The sequence below is a fragment of the Apodemus sylvaticus genome, chromosome X (assembly GCF_947179515.1).
Source record: "Apodemus sylvaticus chromosome X, mApoSyl1.1, whole genome shotgun sequence".
NCBI lineage: Eukaryota > Metazoa > Chordata > Mammalia > Rodentia > Muridae > Apodemus > Apodemus sylvaticus.
In genome coordinates, this window is record NC_067495.1 from 17,840,372 (window position 1) to 17,856,259 (window position 15,888).

The 15,888-nt window shown below is 36.8% G+C and overlaps 1 protein-coding gene across 5 annotated transcripts in view; it reads left to right on the forward strand.

The window, feature by feature from the left end:
- Pfkfb1 (6-phosphofructo-2-kinase/fructose-2,6-biphosphatase 1) overlaps positions 1-15,888 on the forward strand; it is a 50,298-nt gene that overhangs the window by 6,590 nt on the left and 27,820 nt on the right. The gene's annotated exons all lie outside the window — the stretch shown is intronic.

Genomic DNA, 15,888 nt, shown 5'->3' on the forward strand with positions numbered 1-15,888 from the left:
AGGCTAATATGAGAAAGGATAAGGAAGTAAGAGAAAGGCAGGTAGAGAAGACAGAGAATGAGGCTTAGGTAAAAAGAACCCAAACTACGGGAACCCCTGACCTAAGGGCTGGCTCTCTTTATTTGAGAAATTGTCTGAATGCTTCTTATCTGGAATATGAGGGTCCTAGTGTAGTGCTACCCGAGAATATCTTATTTTAGCTCCTCTTATGAAAGATCTGGAAGCAGGACTCGTTTAATTTATGCCAGGGTGAAAGAAGGTGATGGTTCCTGGCATGGTGTCTCAGAGGCTAGGTGCTGAGTCCACAACACTACCATGCCACTGGTCGGCATTGCCCTTCCTCTCTCACGATCCTCTTAAAAATATGTCTGTACCTGCCCTGGCTGAAAACGACTGAGGACATTGCCTTGACATTTAGAGACAGCCTTGCTGTTCTGAGGAGTTGAGGGGAAAGTCTGTCACAAAGCCTGGTCTGTTTCTGAGTTGGAGCTTAACATTCTAATTAGGCTTGCTTTCTTTATTTCAAAGCTCAGACCTTTGAAATTCTAAGGAGGAATGGAGGCAAAGTAAGCAAAGCTTGTAAATAGGCTTTGAAACCGAAGTCTTTGAAACAATTTCTCAGAGATAAGCAGGGATAATCGTGCAACAAGGTGTTTCCAGCCCAGCTTGAGTGACCAGAAGGGGGCTAGAGATAAGACATCTGTGGACTGCAGGACTCAGACAGCTCAAGCAACAGCTGAGAGCTGCTGGACTCTTAATGTTAAAGGAGGGGTAGGCCTAATACATATGGGAAGCAATCCTTCATCATAGCAGTTTCAGGGAGATGTGGGATATTAGGTTGGTACATAGGATGAAGGATATGTATAGAAGAAGCAGAGTGGAGGACAAAGTCCTGTTCTCCATTGTTCTCTCCATCAGCAATTCTAATTACTCATCTGGAGATAAAGGAGTCTGATTGAGCTAGAATGAGGTTCTGCTTACATATAAGTCTTCCAGAGTGAAAATAAAAACCTTATATTCTTGCAAAATCTGCCTTTCAAGTTGGAGAGGCAATATACATTAATGACTTTGCAGTCATCTAGAAGATCCAGAATAGAGATGGTTATGACCCGTACTCAGGAGGAAGATTCAAGGGAACTTGCTTCAAGTTTGAGAACTAACCTTAGCCTCACAGTAGCTTCTCAAACATCCAAGGCTAAATAGCAAGGCTCCATCTCAAAAGCAATACAGAAACAACCCACACCCCCACAGAACAGAAAAAAATATGTTTATTTCAAGTCTGAGCTCCACATTCTTTAATTATGCATAAGAGTAATACTTAGCAGATGTAAAGCTATGTAACTTTAAGTCCCACCTCCTGTCTTTGGAAACTTAAGACAAGCCTTGTTTTGCTTCCATTCCCTTACCTGTAAACTGATGTTGCTAACAGTACTGTTGAAAAAGTTAAATGAACCAAAGCAGGTAATGTGCTAAGAAGAATGACTATCCCATAGTATGCACTTAGAAAACAAAAGCATAGTTGCCTGCTCTTATTCACCATCAGACCCAGCATCGAGTCCTGAGCCTGGCCCAGAACAGATGCTCTGTAAATCATCACTTGGCTACTTTTGCTTTTACCATCGCTCTGTGTTCCCAAGATACTCCCTAGGGAATAACTAAATTATTACTATAAACATTACTTTTGTAGAAAATTGTGTTTTATAGTAGTTTGATGATATATCTGTGTGTGTATGTGTATACATGTAAATACATATACATATGCTATATATATATATATATATATACACACACACACATACACACACATACATACACACATATATATGATGATTTTCTATAGTGTATTTGTATTTGACAAACCTAGTAAACTTTATTAGTTTTGGTAATTTGTGTGCAAACTGCAGCTTTTATTTTTTTCCCCAGCAATCTTTATCCTTATGATTCTAAAATATCTTTTTTCTTATATTAATATATTTGAAGAACCCCCCACCTCTAGATCATGCACACACAGCTATCCACACATGAGTGTACATGTGTACCCATACACACACACATGTGTTTGCATATATATGCATATGGTATAATGTTAAAAGTATGTTAAGTGTGTATTCATAAATTGATCATGATTTTTAAGGAGACTGGTTTTCAAGTTTGACCATTGAGTAATTAAATGTAGGGGATTTTTTACAAATATCTTTTAAGAGAGTAAGGAAGTTCATTTTTATTTGTAACTTGACATAATCTTTAAAAACTGATTTGGTGTTGAAATGAATGTATAGAATTTATTTTCTATACCTATTGATTTACAGCATGGTTCTTTTTAACTTTAACTTTTTTGTGCTACATGTTTTTTTTTTCTTTTTTTTTATGAGCTAATCTTGTAGTCTTGGGGTGTAAAATTACTTCTAGGTTTAGTGCACTAAAATGTTGTTGAGTACTTGAGTATTTTCTTCAGGAGAGATTCGATTCTCATGTTGTCCTTTTCTAGTTTTGATGTCAAGGTTATACTAACATCATGCAATGAGGTGAGAACTATTTTCTTTCATTCCATATCCAACAAAGTTTGTCCCAGAACTATCTGTTCCTCAAATATTTGGCAGAACTTTCAGATCAAACAGTCTAGTCCTAGGATGTCTTTGAAGCCATTTAACTGTTAGAGTTTCTTTGAAAGTTATGGATTTTTTTGTTTGTTTGTTTGCTAGCTACTTGTACTTAGACTTACTAAGTTATGTTTTTTTCTGGGAATTTTCTATTTCACAAGTTTTCAAGTTGATGTAAAGTTTGTATGTGCATCTTTTAAAAATCTTTGTTGTTTTGTTATATGATCTTTTTCTAAGACTTATTTGTTATTTTTCTATTGAAAAAAATTTTTTCACACAATATACTCTCTTACAACATTGTTCACTTGTACCTCTGTTTTAACCCCTTGACAAATATTGTTAGCAGTTTATCAGTTTTTGGTTTTTCTTTAAAAAATAAAACCTTTTATTTTGTTTTGTTTTTGTTTGTTTGTTTTGTTTTGTTTTTTTCGAGACAGGGTTTCTCTGTGTAGCCCTGGCTGTCCTGGAACTCACTCTATAGACCAGGCTGGCCTCGAACTCAGAAATCCACCTGCCTCTGCCTCCCAGAGTGCTGGGATTACAGGTGTGTGCCACCACCGCCCAGCAAAATTAGCCTTTTTTTTTTTTTTAAGCTTCACTTTTTTGTTGTTCCTGTCTTTATTTTTGCTTAATTATCTTTCTAGTGGCTATTCACAACTTGTTCCCTTTGAATGTTTTTTAAGTAACAAAGTCAGATATTCATCTCATTTATTTTCAAGCTTTCTTCTTTTCTGATCTAGAGTTGGCCTACTAAGCAGGGCTTGTGTTCTGTGGATGCATAAATCTTTCCAGACCATTTGATAAACATACCTTTCCATAGACTTGTTTAGTCTATCACTCACCTGCTTGGCCAGTTGTCATCATCTGCTCAGTCTGTATTCCAGGACCACTAGGACCCTGTGGATTGCCATGGAGCGGCTAAGAGGTTAATGCCTGGAACAGCAGGACACCTCTTGGGGTTAGTGCCAGCCCTTGAGCCGGCTTCTGTTTAGATAGGTCAGTGTCATTGCCATGTCCACTCGAATTCCATTCCTGCACGAAAACAAATTGTATGATCCCAGGTCCTTGAAATCTGCTGTATGGAGCATTTGGTGACTTTTCTCTGGGGAGTTGAAAAGAGGGTATATTTTACATATGTATTGCATTTATCTTAAGCTTTGCTTGTTAGTTTGGCTAAAGTGTTCCAATACTCTGCTGGAGTTTGGGTTGCCAGTCATTGTGGAAAATGTATTAAAGTAGCCTAATAATTTTGCTATTTTTCCCACCTTATTACATATAAATTAGGACTTCTATATCTTCTATAATATCAAAAGTTGGTTATTGTTATATTGTACTACATTCTCAATTTCTTTCATATTAATATATCTATACTAAGTTTAATATTTACCTGATAAATTTTCCTTTTTTTTCTGAGACAGGGTTTCCCTGTGTAGCCCTGGCTGTCCTGGAACTCACTTTGTAGACCAGGCTGGCATCAGAACTCAGAAATCCTCCTGCCTCTGCCTCCCAACTGCTGGGATTAAAGGCGTGCACCACCACCACCCAGCTTAAATTTTCCTTTTTAAAATTTGTTTTATTGTGTTATATTTGAGATAGTCTGTCTATCATGTAACTTTGGCTGTCCTGGAACCTGCTATGTAGACCAGGCTAGTCTTGAACTTACAGAGATCTACCTGCTTGTCCTTCCCAAGTGCTTGGATTCAAGACATGTGCCATCACACACAGTAAATATTTTTAATAGAGAAACAATTCATATAACATAAAAATCACCATCTTGAAGTGTACAAGAAAATAGTTTTGAAAATATTCATATAGCTGTACAACCATCATCCCTAATTCCACTAGTACATATTTAATATATGTTTTTTTAAAATTGGAGGGACCTTTATTATGTGCTTATTGGCCATTTGCCTATCTTCCTTGGACAAAATTCTATGCAGATTCTTTGCCTATTTTAATTTAATTAGAATATTTGTACTTGAATTGTTTATAAGAATTTCTATTGTTTGTTTGTTTGTTTGTTTTTCGAGACAGGGTTTCTCTGTATAGGCCTGGCTATCCTGGAACTCACTCTGTAGACCAGGCTGGCCTCGAACTCAGAAATCTGCCTGCCTCTGCCTCCTGTGTGGGATTAAAGGCATGTGCATCCATTCCGCAGCAAGAATTTCTATTTTTAGAAGTTAAAAAAATATTATATGCATAGAAGTAAGAAGATAACTTGTGAGAGTGAGTTCTCTCCTCTCACCATGTGAGATAAAACTCAGCTTTTCAGGCTTAATGGTAAGTGAGCCATCTTGGCACCCCCTAGAATTCTATTTGTTTCTCTGAGGCAGGGTATTACAGTGTATCTCAAATTTGGCTGAAACTTGTAGAAATCCTCCTGCCTCAGCCTCCCAAGCATTGCGGTTTATCAGACTGCTTTAAGTAATACTAAATATTAGTGCCATATCAAAAATATGATTTACAGGAGATTGGAGAGATGGCTCAGTGGTTAAGAGCACTGACTGTTCTTCCAGAGGTCCTGAGCTCAATTCCCAGAAACCACAGGGTGGCTCTGTGGTTTCTGGGCATATGATGGCCTCTTCTGCTGGGTCTAAAGAAAGTGACTGGTACTCTCCTACATAAAATGAATAAGCCTCTAAAAAATATGAGTTACAAAGTTTGCTTTTATGAATCTGTGGGTTTCTCCTCTTTTTAATTTACCCCTTTCTTTCTTCCTTTCTTCCTTTCCTCCTCCCTTCCCTCTTTTCTTCCTTCCTCTCGCCGCACCTCACCCCCATTTTGAGTCAAAGTGTTATGTGAGACTGGCAACTATTATGGGAAACTGGCTTTGAACTAGCCAAGATTGACCTTGAACTTCTCATTTTCCTGCCTCTATCTCCTAATTTATACTGAGATGGCAAATATGAGCCACAATATATAATTTATATGGTACCAGGATACAATACTAAAGTTTTGTGGTGTTAGGTAAATACTTTACCAACTGAGCTACTTCTGTACCTGTCAGGGTTTTTTTTTTCCACTTTCTTCTTTTGAGATAGGATCTTGCTAAGTAGTCTAGTCTGTTCTTGAACTCAGGATCCTTCTGCCTTAGCCTTTGTAGTACTATTATAAAAGATGTGAATCTCCATGTTTGCCTTCACTTCTTTTATCATATCTTGTCTTTTTTGCTTTCCTTTTTTAAATGGCAATAAATTTCAGGCTGGCCTTGAATTCCTGATCCTCCAGTCTCTACCTTCCAAGTGCTGCATTGACAGGTTTATTCCACGATGCCTGGCTTTTACAGTGTCCTTTGAAATACAAACATCAATTTTGGAGAAGCAGAAGGATCACACATGGCTACATAGCATATTTCAGATCAGTCTTGCTTGCAATAGTCTCTTCTTGCTAGCCATTTGTGTATCTTTTTAAAGAAACTGTTGTCTAATTCAATGCGGCAAAGATTTATGCCTAGGTTTTACTTTTCAGAATTTTGTAGTTCTGGATTTTATATATTTGTACTGCTGTGGTTCATTTTGAAATAATTTTGTCATACGGTATAAAACAGTAACATAACTTCATTTTGTCTTTGCATGTGAATATTAGGTCATCCCAACTGAATTATTTTTTTTTATTTTCTACATTCTTTGTTTACATTCCAAATGATTTCCCCTTTCCCCGTTCCCCCCTCCCCATATGTCCCATAAGCCCTCTTCCCTCCACCCTTTCTCTAATCAACCCCCTCCCTTTTCTCTGTCCTGGCACTCCCCTACAATGCTGGATCAAGCCTTTCCAGGACCAGGGCCCTCTCCTTACTTCTTCTTGGGAATCACTTGATATGCTAATTGTGTCTTGAGAATTCAGAGCTTCTGTGCTAATTAATATCCACTTATCAGTGACTGCATTCCATGTGTGTTCTTTTGTGATTGGGTTACCTCACTTAGGATGATATCTTCCAGATCCAACCATTTGCCTAAGAATTTCATGAATTCATTGTTTTTAATTGCTGAGTCGATTGTGTAAATATACCACATTTTCTGTATCCATTCCTCCATTGAGGGACATCTGGGTTCTTTCCACACTAAATCATTTTGACACCATTAATGAAATTCAGTTGACTATAAATTAAAGGATTTATTTTCCTTTAATTTTTAATCATACCGAGTCCCCATTAGTTACAGTCTTCATTACTATACTTTAACATATAATAAAATTTTACATATCATTAATTTTGAAACTTTAATATAGTCCTTCAATTTTGATCTTCAAAATTATTTTAGCTACTTTACATCTTTTGCATTTTCATATGTATTTTTGGAATAGATTGGTTTGTTTCTGCAAATGGACTGCATTCAATCTGTAGATCAGCCTGGGAATATTGCCATCTTAACAATATGAAGTCTTAGCTTTGTGAGCTGTTTAATTTACCTAGATTGTTCTTAACTTCTTTGTAATTTTCAAAGTACACTTTTATGTTCATCCATTTAATTTTTATGACAGTATAAATGGAATTGGTTTTCTTAGTTTCACTTTATTTTCTCCTTGCTTCATTTTAAAAATATTTTATTTTTGAGATTATAATTACATCATTTCTTCCTTCCCTTTCCTCTCTTCAAATCCTCCCATATACCCCTACTTGTTCTCTTTGAAATTCATGGCCTTTTTCTCATTAGATATAGTTACATACATATATGTGTGTATATGTACATGCATACATACATGTAGACATACATACATACATATTCCTAGATACAGACCTGCTCAGTCTGTATACTGTTACTTCTGTATATACTTTCAGAGTTGACCTTTTGCCATTGGACAGCCAATTAGTGTCATCTTTTCTGGGGAAGCCAGTTTTTTTCCCCACTCTTAGAATTTCTTAGTTGCCTGTAGTCGTTTGTGTGGGGTTGAAACCTTGTGGGCTTCCCTCCATCCATGTTAGCAAATTGTCCTTCCTTGCTCAGGTCATGTTTAGGCTCTCATGTTGGTAAGACTTTATGGTATACCTTTTGTTTCTCCTAAGAGATACAATCTCACAGAAAACTGTCCCTTATCTTTTACTTTTATGGTTTCTGTATTTACTTCAGATTATAAAATCCTATATGATGATTTGAAGCTTGGGGTCATGGATATGAGGTTTGTCTTTCTGGGTCTGGCTCACCTCACTCAATATGAGCTTTTCTAGTCCCACTCCAAAGATATCCAGAGGTTCCTCTGGGGCCTTCTCATTCAGGTGCTAAAGTTTATCAAAATCATTATTGAAGTATCCTACTAGCTTTTGGCATCTAGTCCCTTCAGTTGTTGACCCTGTCTAAGTTACCAGTGTGATAACTGGCTTTTATTGAACTAAGTGGAAAGCAAGATTGAGAAAACAGTCACAATTTATTTATAAAACACCCCAAGGGCTCACATGAGAACTATTATACATAAGTACCTTATGTGCTGTGTTTCATCTAGCGCTCCTCAGTAGACCTTGCCTCCAAGCAGCATTTCAGAAACAAGAAAAGAGTTCAGTTAGTACTTTTCTTTAGCATACATTTTACATATGATCTAACATTTTTCATAAAGTAAATTGAAAATGTTTATACAAAATATATATGAGAATATAGAGCTTTATTAAAATTCATGAATAACTAGGAATAATCAAGATGCCTTGCAATTGATGATGGATTAACAAACAAGAATACCACTCAAGAATGAAGACAAATATTGAGTTATACAACAATTAAAATATATCTCAAATGAATTATGAACTAAAATATATCTGTGCATTGTACTAAGAGAAGAAAAGCCAGGGTCAGAAGTTGACATGGGACATAGTTAAATCTGTTTGAAACCCTAGGAAAGCAAAAGTATAAGGATAGAATATTGATCATAGTTATCTTGGCCTGAGGAGGGATGTCATTGGATCTAATTATAAACAGCTTTGTAAGAGAAAATTTCTAGGGATGGAATTGTTCTGTGTAGTACTATAGAAGTGGATATTTGACACATGAGTGTGTTTAGTGGCTCTCTTTAACTCTTTGGGGAACATTAATTTTGTTGTTTGGTTGATTTTTGGTTTTAGTTTTCTGTATATAATGTCTCCAACATCAGGCAACTTTTCAGAGCTTTTACAGAAATACTATTTAGGGCTGGAGACATGGCCCAGTGGTTAAGACTGCTCTTCCAGAGGTCCTGAGTTCAATTCCTAGTAACCACATGGTGGCAAACAACCATCTGTAATGAGACCGGATGCCATCTTCTGATGTGTCTAAAGACAGCTATGATGTACTCATATATATTAAATAAATAAATAGATAGATAGATATTTTGAAAAAAAGAAATACTATTTAGACATGTCTTTCATGTACACCACTAAATGGTCTGTCTGGGTCTTGGATGGAAGTCTTAAAGGTAGTTGAGCTTCCAAAGTTGGTATACTAATTAGGATTCAAAGCACTAGCAACTCATAAGAAAATACTTTGTTCTTCTTTTTCTTTTTATACTTTCATTGTCTCTGCCTATCATTTTTTGCCCTCTGTTCAGAAACTACTCACTGTAATGATTGTACCTCTTCTAGAATTAATATAGAAGGAAGCAAAAGAAGAAAAACTCCTATGAAGTCTGCTTGTGTCTTGTTTACACCCGTTCAAATTCCAAAAAGGTTCTCATCCCACAGGGTTTTGATCCCTCTAAGCTCTCCTTCTGGGACACTTCTACTACTGAACTACCTTTGTTGTTGATTCCTTTGCTATAGAACCAAAGATATAGAGTAAATAAAAACCCAAGAGAGGCTAGGCTATAGCTCAGTGATGGAACACTTGCAAAGTTCAATCCTTAGTAACGACCCACCCCCAAACCCTCAAAGGATTTCTCCCATTATCTCTAAATGTTAGTTCTCATTCCTATTTCTTGTATTAAAAATTATGTGTATTTTATACAAAGTTATGGGATTCTTAATGATATTTTCACTCATGTATGCCATCTTATTTCCATTTTTCATGTCTAAACTTTATTCAAGGACTCACTCTTTCATTTAAATAATGTTCATTTCTGGGTTTCATGTGATATTGAATTCAGGCTCAGGATACTGAAAGCCATAAAATAGTGTTAATTTTGCAGTGGTCTAGGTGTTAATGCTTGTTATTATTATTAATTTTTTTTACATTTACTTATTTATTTGGGGATGAGATGCACACCTTGGACTATATATGGAAGTAGTGAGAGTGAGCTCTTTCCATCTACCATGTAGCTTCCAAGAATCAAATTCAGGTCAGGATTGAACTTGGTACCAAGTGTCTCTTTGCTCTACCCTTTCACTAGCCTCTGTGTGTTTCAGACAGGGTTTCACTGTATGGCCCGGGCTAGTCTCAAGACCATGATCTTCCTCCATTAGACATGTTTAATTATTCCTTTAAACTCTAATATTCTTTCCTCATTTGTTTACCTATGTCTATGTTTACATTTCAGTATTCATATAGAGGTTCAGACATTCCTTTATGGTTATATATTTTAGTTAGATAAAAGAAGATTCCAAATCAGACATAACTGTATGTGTTAGGTATTATTTCTTTATCTGGGATTGGAATCTCTGTCCTTGATTGATGTGCTTAGGTAATTTATATTGAAAGTGGGGTTTTTTGTTGTTGTTGTTGTTTTGTTGTTGTTGGTTTTTTTGGATTTGTTTTTTCCGAGACAGGGTTTCTCTGTGTAACCCTGGCTGTCCTGGAACTCACTCTGTAGACCAGGCTGGCCTCGAACTCAGAAATCCGCCTGCCTCTGCCTCCCAGAGTGCTAGGATTACAGGTGTGCACCGCTACTGCCCGGCTGAAAGTGGTTATTGATATTCTTGGATTAAAGTTCATCTTGGTGGACATTGGGGTGCCCACATTCAAAACCAACACCCAGGTGGTTTAAGCTTTAGGCACCAGTTATCATGAGTTTCTAGCAAGCCTGGAGTACCTAGCGAGATCCTATTTCAAAATACACATAACATTCTCTACAAAATCCTCCTATCTTATGATGCATTTTCTGTTCATTATAATTTTTTTCTCACGATTTCCTATTCATAGTATATTTCACTTTTCTCCATTCTGTCTTCAAATATTTCTTCTGCCAATTCTTTTTTCCATGTGTAAATGCTAAGTAGACATATATTGCATTTCCTATTCACATATATTTGTTTTTGGTTGTTTTTAATTTCTCTACCTTTTCTTATTATATTTAACCACTTAAAATTTTTTTAAATATGCCAGGCATGGTGATGCCTGCCATTAGCCCCAGCACTTGCAAGGGAGTGACAGCAATTCGCTGTGAGTTTGAGGTCAGCCTGGTCTATAATAGTAAGTTCTAAGACAGTCAAGGCTCTGAAGAGAGACCCTGTCTCAAAAAAAAACAATAACAATAATTTACATATGGGGAGGGGGGAACTGGAAAAGGGTAAAGCTTTTGGAATGTAAACAGAGAATATAGAAAATAAAAATATATAAAAAAATTCCTATATTTATAGGATAGCAGAAATTAACCATCACAGAAGGACAAGGATCACATGATTTTATTTAGAATCATAAAAATGGCTCCTGTAAATGTTGACACTAGAAGAGTTGGTCTCAAGGACTGAGGAAAGAGAGGGAGAGAGTGATAGTTTAAGTTTGTTTTATGGATATTATATTTAGCTATTAACAAGTTCTAATGTAGTGTTATACTATAAGGGGAATATATATCATAATTACTAAATATTTTTATTTTAATATTCATTTTGCAATATGTAGGATCAAACATGGAACTTGAAGCTACTAGGCAAGTACTTTACTACTGAATTATATTCCTAACCCTATATATTATACTTTCAAAAGCTAGAATAAAGGATTTTAAAATATTTAATCTATTTTAAAATGTTTTAAATTTATTTTTATTCATATTTGTGAATGTTTCACCTACATGTATGTAATGCATATGTTTTACCCATGTTGCCTGGAGGCGGAGGCAAGCAGATCTCTGAGTTAAAAGCCAGCCTGATCTACAGAGCAAATTCCAGGACAGCCAGGGTCACACAGACAAACCCTATCTTAAAAAAAAAATTAGTTAATTAATTTAAAAAGGGGCTATAGAAATTGCTCAGTGGTTAGAGCACTGACTGCTCTTCCAGAGTCTCAAGGTTCAGGGGTCCAGAACCCACACTACAGCTCACCATTGTGAAGTCCAAGGCAGGAATCTAACACCTTCTCTAAAAGCACCAGGCATGAAGCCATACACTGTAGAGCATAGACAATGCAAACAGGCAAAACTAAAGTAAAGACTATAAATGTGCATACTCTGCCTACAGAGCCCAGAGGATGCTAGATCCCCTGGAACTGGAGTTACATTGGCTGAACTGCCATGTAGGTGCTGGGAACTGAAAGTTACTGTCTACAAGAACATCTAAAATTCTCAACTATTGATCTATCAATTGCTCCAGACTCCAATCTTTAATCTTTATTTTTAATTTAAAACTATTTCATACACTAATGATCATATTCTTTCCCATCCTCAATTTTCCATATCCTTCCCACATCCCTGCACACCCAACTTCATGTTCTATCTCAAAAAGAAAGCCAGGGAAAAAAACAATAATAACAAACCCAAAATTTAAACAGACAAATGAAAAAGAAAACTAGTAAGACAAAAACAAACAACCAAAAAAGCATGTAAACACACACACACACACACACACACACACACACACACACACACGAAACAGCCAGACAAAAAGCATTGGAGTTCATTTCATGTTGGATAATTACTCCTGGGCCTAGGACCTGTGCTTGCTATACCCAATTTCACTGGAGAAAACTGATTTTCCTATTTCCAAAAGATATCAACTGCAAATAGCTTCCTGGTTATGGATAGGAGTTTGTGTTTACTTCTCAATTTCAGTGATGAGATTTTGTCTGGCTTAAACCTGTTTGAATGTTCTGGGTGCTTTCAAAGTCTCTGAAAGGTCCTATGTTCAGCAGTTAGTCCTGTTATGACTGGAAAATACTGTTTCTTTGGTGTCACCCACCACCTCTGGCTCTTAGAATCTTTCTGCTTCCTCTTCCACATAGATCCCTGAGACTTCAGGGTAAAGGTTCAATGAAGATACCCCATTTATAACTGAGTGTTCTAAAGTTTCTCATGGTCTGCATATGATCTACTTGTGGGTCTCTATGTTAATTCCCATCTACTGCAAGGAGAAGTTTCTCTTATTAGGGTTGAGTGATGACCTGCTCCTTGGGCATAGCAGTATACCATTTGGACTTATTTTAGGGCTATGTGCCTTTAGTAAAAGAATACTATTAGGTTTTCCACTAGATCTATGGCCTATCTAGTCTCAATATCTTGGAAACTCTAGTAATGTCATATAGCCTATGTAATGGAGTGTGCCTTAAATCAAATCAAAAAGTGGTTTGTTCTTCCCATAATGTTTGTGCAACTATTGCAGTGGTATATCTTGCAGACAGGTCTCTATTATAGGTCACAGATTTGTAGTTGGGTAATTGATTACTTTTCTCCTCTGACCATGGCAAAGTATCTTCTAGTACCATGAAAGCTAGTCAGTAGGGGTAAAGCTTCTAGTTGGGCACCAGCTCAATTTCTCAATGTTCAATGGCATAAGTCTTATCAGGTTTTAGAGAGTAACCAATAGCCTTGGCAATGGCCTGTGATACTTGGGAGTTTTGAGACAGGGTTTCTCTGTGCAGCTCTGGCTGTCCTGGAATCCATTCTGTAGACCCGGCTGGCCTTGAATTCACAGATTCATGTGCCTCTGCCTCCTGATCACTGGGACACCACTGCCAAGCAGTCTGCAAGTATTTTATCAAGTATTTTATTTTTATTTATTACCAGTTATTTATTTATTGCATTTATATAAGTACACTGTAGCTGTCTTCAGACACCCCAGAAGAGGACATTGGATCTCATTACAGATGGTTGTGAGCCACCATGTGGTTGCTAAGAATTGAACTTAGGACCTCTAGAAGAGGGCTGGGGAGATGGCTCAGTGGTTAAGAGCACTGACTGCTCTTTCAGAGGTCCTGAGTTCAATTCCCAGAAGCCACATGATGACTCACAACCATCTATAATGGGATCTGATGCCCTCTTCTGGTGTATCTGAAGAGAGTAACAGTGTACTCACATAAAACAAATAAATAAATCTTAAAAAAAAAAAAAAAAAAAAAAAAAAAAAAAGAAAAGAAAAAAAGGACCTCTAGAAGAGTAGTCAGTGTTCTTACCCACTGAGCCATCTCTGCCCAGGTCTGGGGTTTTTTTTTTTAATTCCCTTTGTTTTTGTTTTTTTTTTCTTAGATGTAGTTACATTCTTTTGGTGGAATTTAACTTCTAGCCCCTTCTGCAAGGCTGGATTTCTAGATAAATACTGCTTAAATTTGTTTTGTTTTGTTTTTTCATGAAATGTCTTATTTTTTCCTTTTATTGTGATTGAAGGTTTTTGCTGGGCATAATAGTCTGAAGTGGCAACTTTAGTCTCTTAGAGTCTACACCATATCTCTCCAGACCCTTTTGGCTTTTAGCATCCCGATTGAGGATTCAGGAGTTATTCTAAGAGGTCTGCCTTTATTTGTTACTGGTCTTTTTTCCTTACAGCTTTTAATATTATTTCTTTGTTCTTTTAGTGTTTTGATTATTATGTGGCATGGGGACTTTCTTTTCTGATCCAGTCTATTTGATGTTCTGTATGCTTCTTGTATCTTTTTTTATTAGATATTTTCTTTATTTACATTTCAGTTGTTAGCCCCTTTCCTGGATTCCCCTCCAAAAACACCCTATTCCACCCCTCCCCCTGCTCACCAACCCACCCACTCCTGCTTCCCTGTCCTAGCATTCCCCTATACTGGGACATCAAGCCTTCTCAGGATGCGTGGGGATCCATCCCATATACAGTCACCAAACCCAGACACTATTCTGGATGCCAACAAGTGCTTGCTGACAGGAGCCTGATATAGCTGTCTCCTGGGAGGTTCTGCCAGTACCTGACAAATGCAGAGGGGGACACTCTCAGTCAACCATTGAACTGAGCACATGTCCCCAATAGAAGAGTAGAGAAAGGTCCCAAGGAGCTGAAGGAACTGCTTGTATCTTAATAGGTATGTCCTTCTTTAGGTCTATGATTTTGTTGAAAATATTTTCTGTGACTTTCAGTTGGGTTTCTTCTTCTATTCCTATTATTCTTAGATTTGGTCTTTTATTAGTGTCCCAGATTTCCTGAATGTTTTGTGCCAGGCTAATTTCAGATATAAACTTTTTTGACCAATGTATCCATTTCTTCTGTCAGGTCTTCAGTGCCTTAGATTCTCTCTTCAATCTGTTCGATTTTGTTGATGAAGCTTGCCTGTATGGTTCCTGTTTGAGTATCCAACATTTACATCTTTAGGATTCCCTCAGTTTGGATTTTCTTAATTTATTAAATTTCTACTTTCATATCTTGAATGGTTTTATTCATTTGCTTCCACTGTTTGTGTTTTCATGGGTTCTTAAAAGGGGTTTATTCATTTCCTCTTTAAGGAATGCGCAAAGGCTGTTTTAAAGTCTTTTACTTGTGTTCCAACCATGTTGAAATACTCAGGGCCTCCTGTGGTACAATTGATGGGCTCTAATGGAGACATAGTAACCTGGGTGTACATTATTGTACTCCTTATTATAGTCTAATAGTTTTGTAAATTTTTTATTTTTGATATTACAGTTACATAATTTATTCCTCCTTCTCCTACCTCTGAACCCTCCCATATATCCCTCCTACTCTCCTTTAAACTCATTGCTTATGTATGTATGTATGTGTGTGTGTGTATATATATATATATATATATATATTCCTCAATACAACCTTCTCAGTCTGTATAATTTTACTCATATGTATGTTTTAAGGACCAGCCATTTGGTATTGGATTACCAATTAATGTACTCCTCATTTTAGCAGACCATAGAGCCCTTGCTCTCAGCATTCCTTAGTTGCCTGTATGTAGTTCTTTGTGTAAGGTTCAGGTCTTTAACCATGTACATTGGCATGTTTATTGTTGTCATTCTTATTCAGCTCCTGTTTATTCAGTCATGTTGGTGAGACTTCCTGGGTGGAGCTATTGACATTCCTAGGAGACACAATGTCACTGAAACTCCCTGATCCTATGGGTCTTACAGTCTTTCTGCCCACTTTTCCTTCTGTTTCTTGAGCCTCAGGTTAAGAGAATTATTTTGTAGATGTATTCATTTGGGACTGGACTTCATGACTCTGCATTTTGATTGGTTATGGTTTTCTGTAATGGTCTCTGTATTTGCAAAAAGAAGTTTCCTTTGT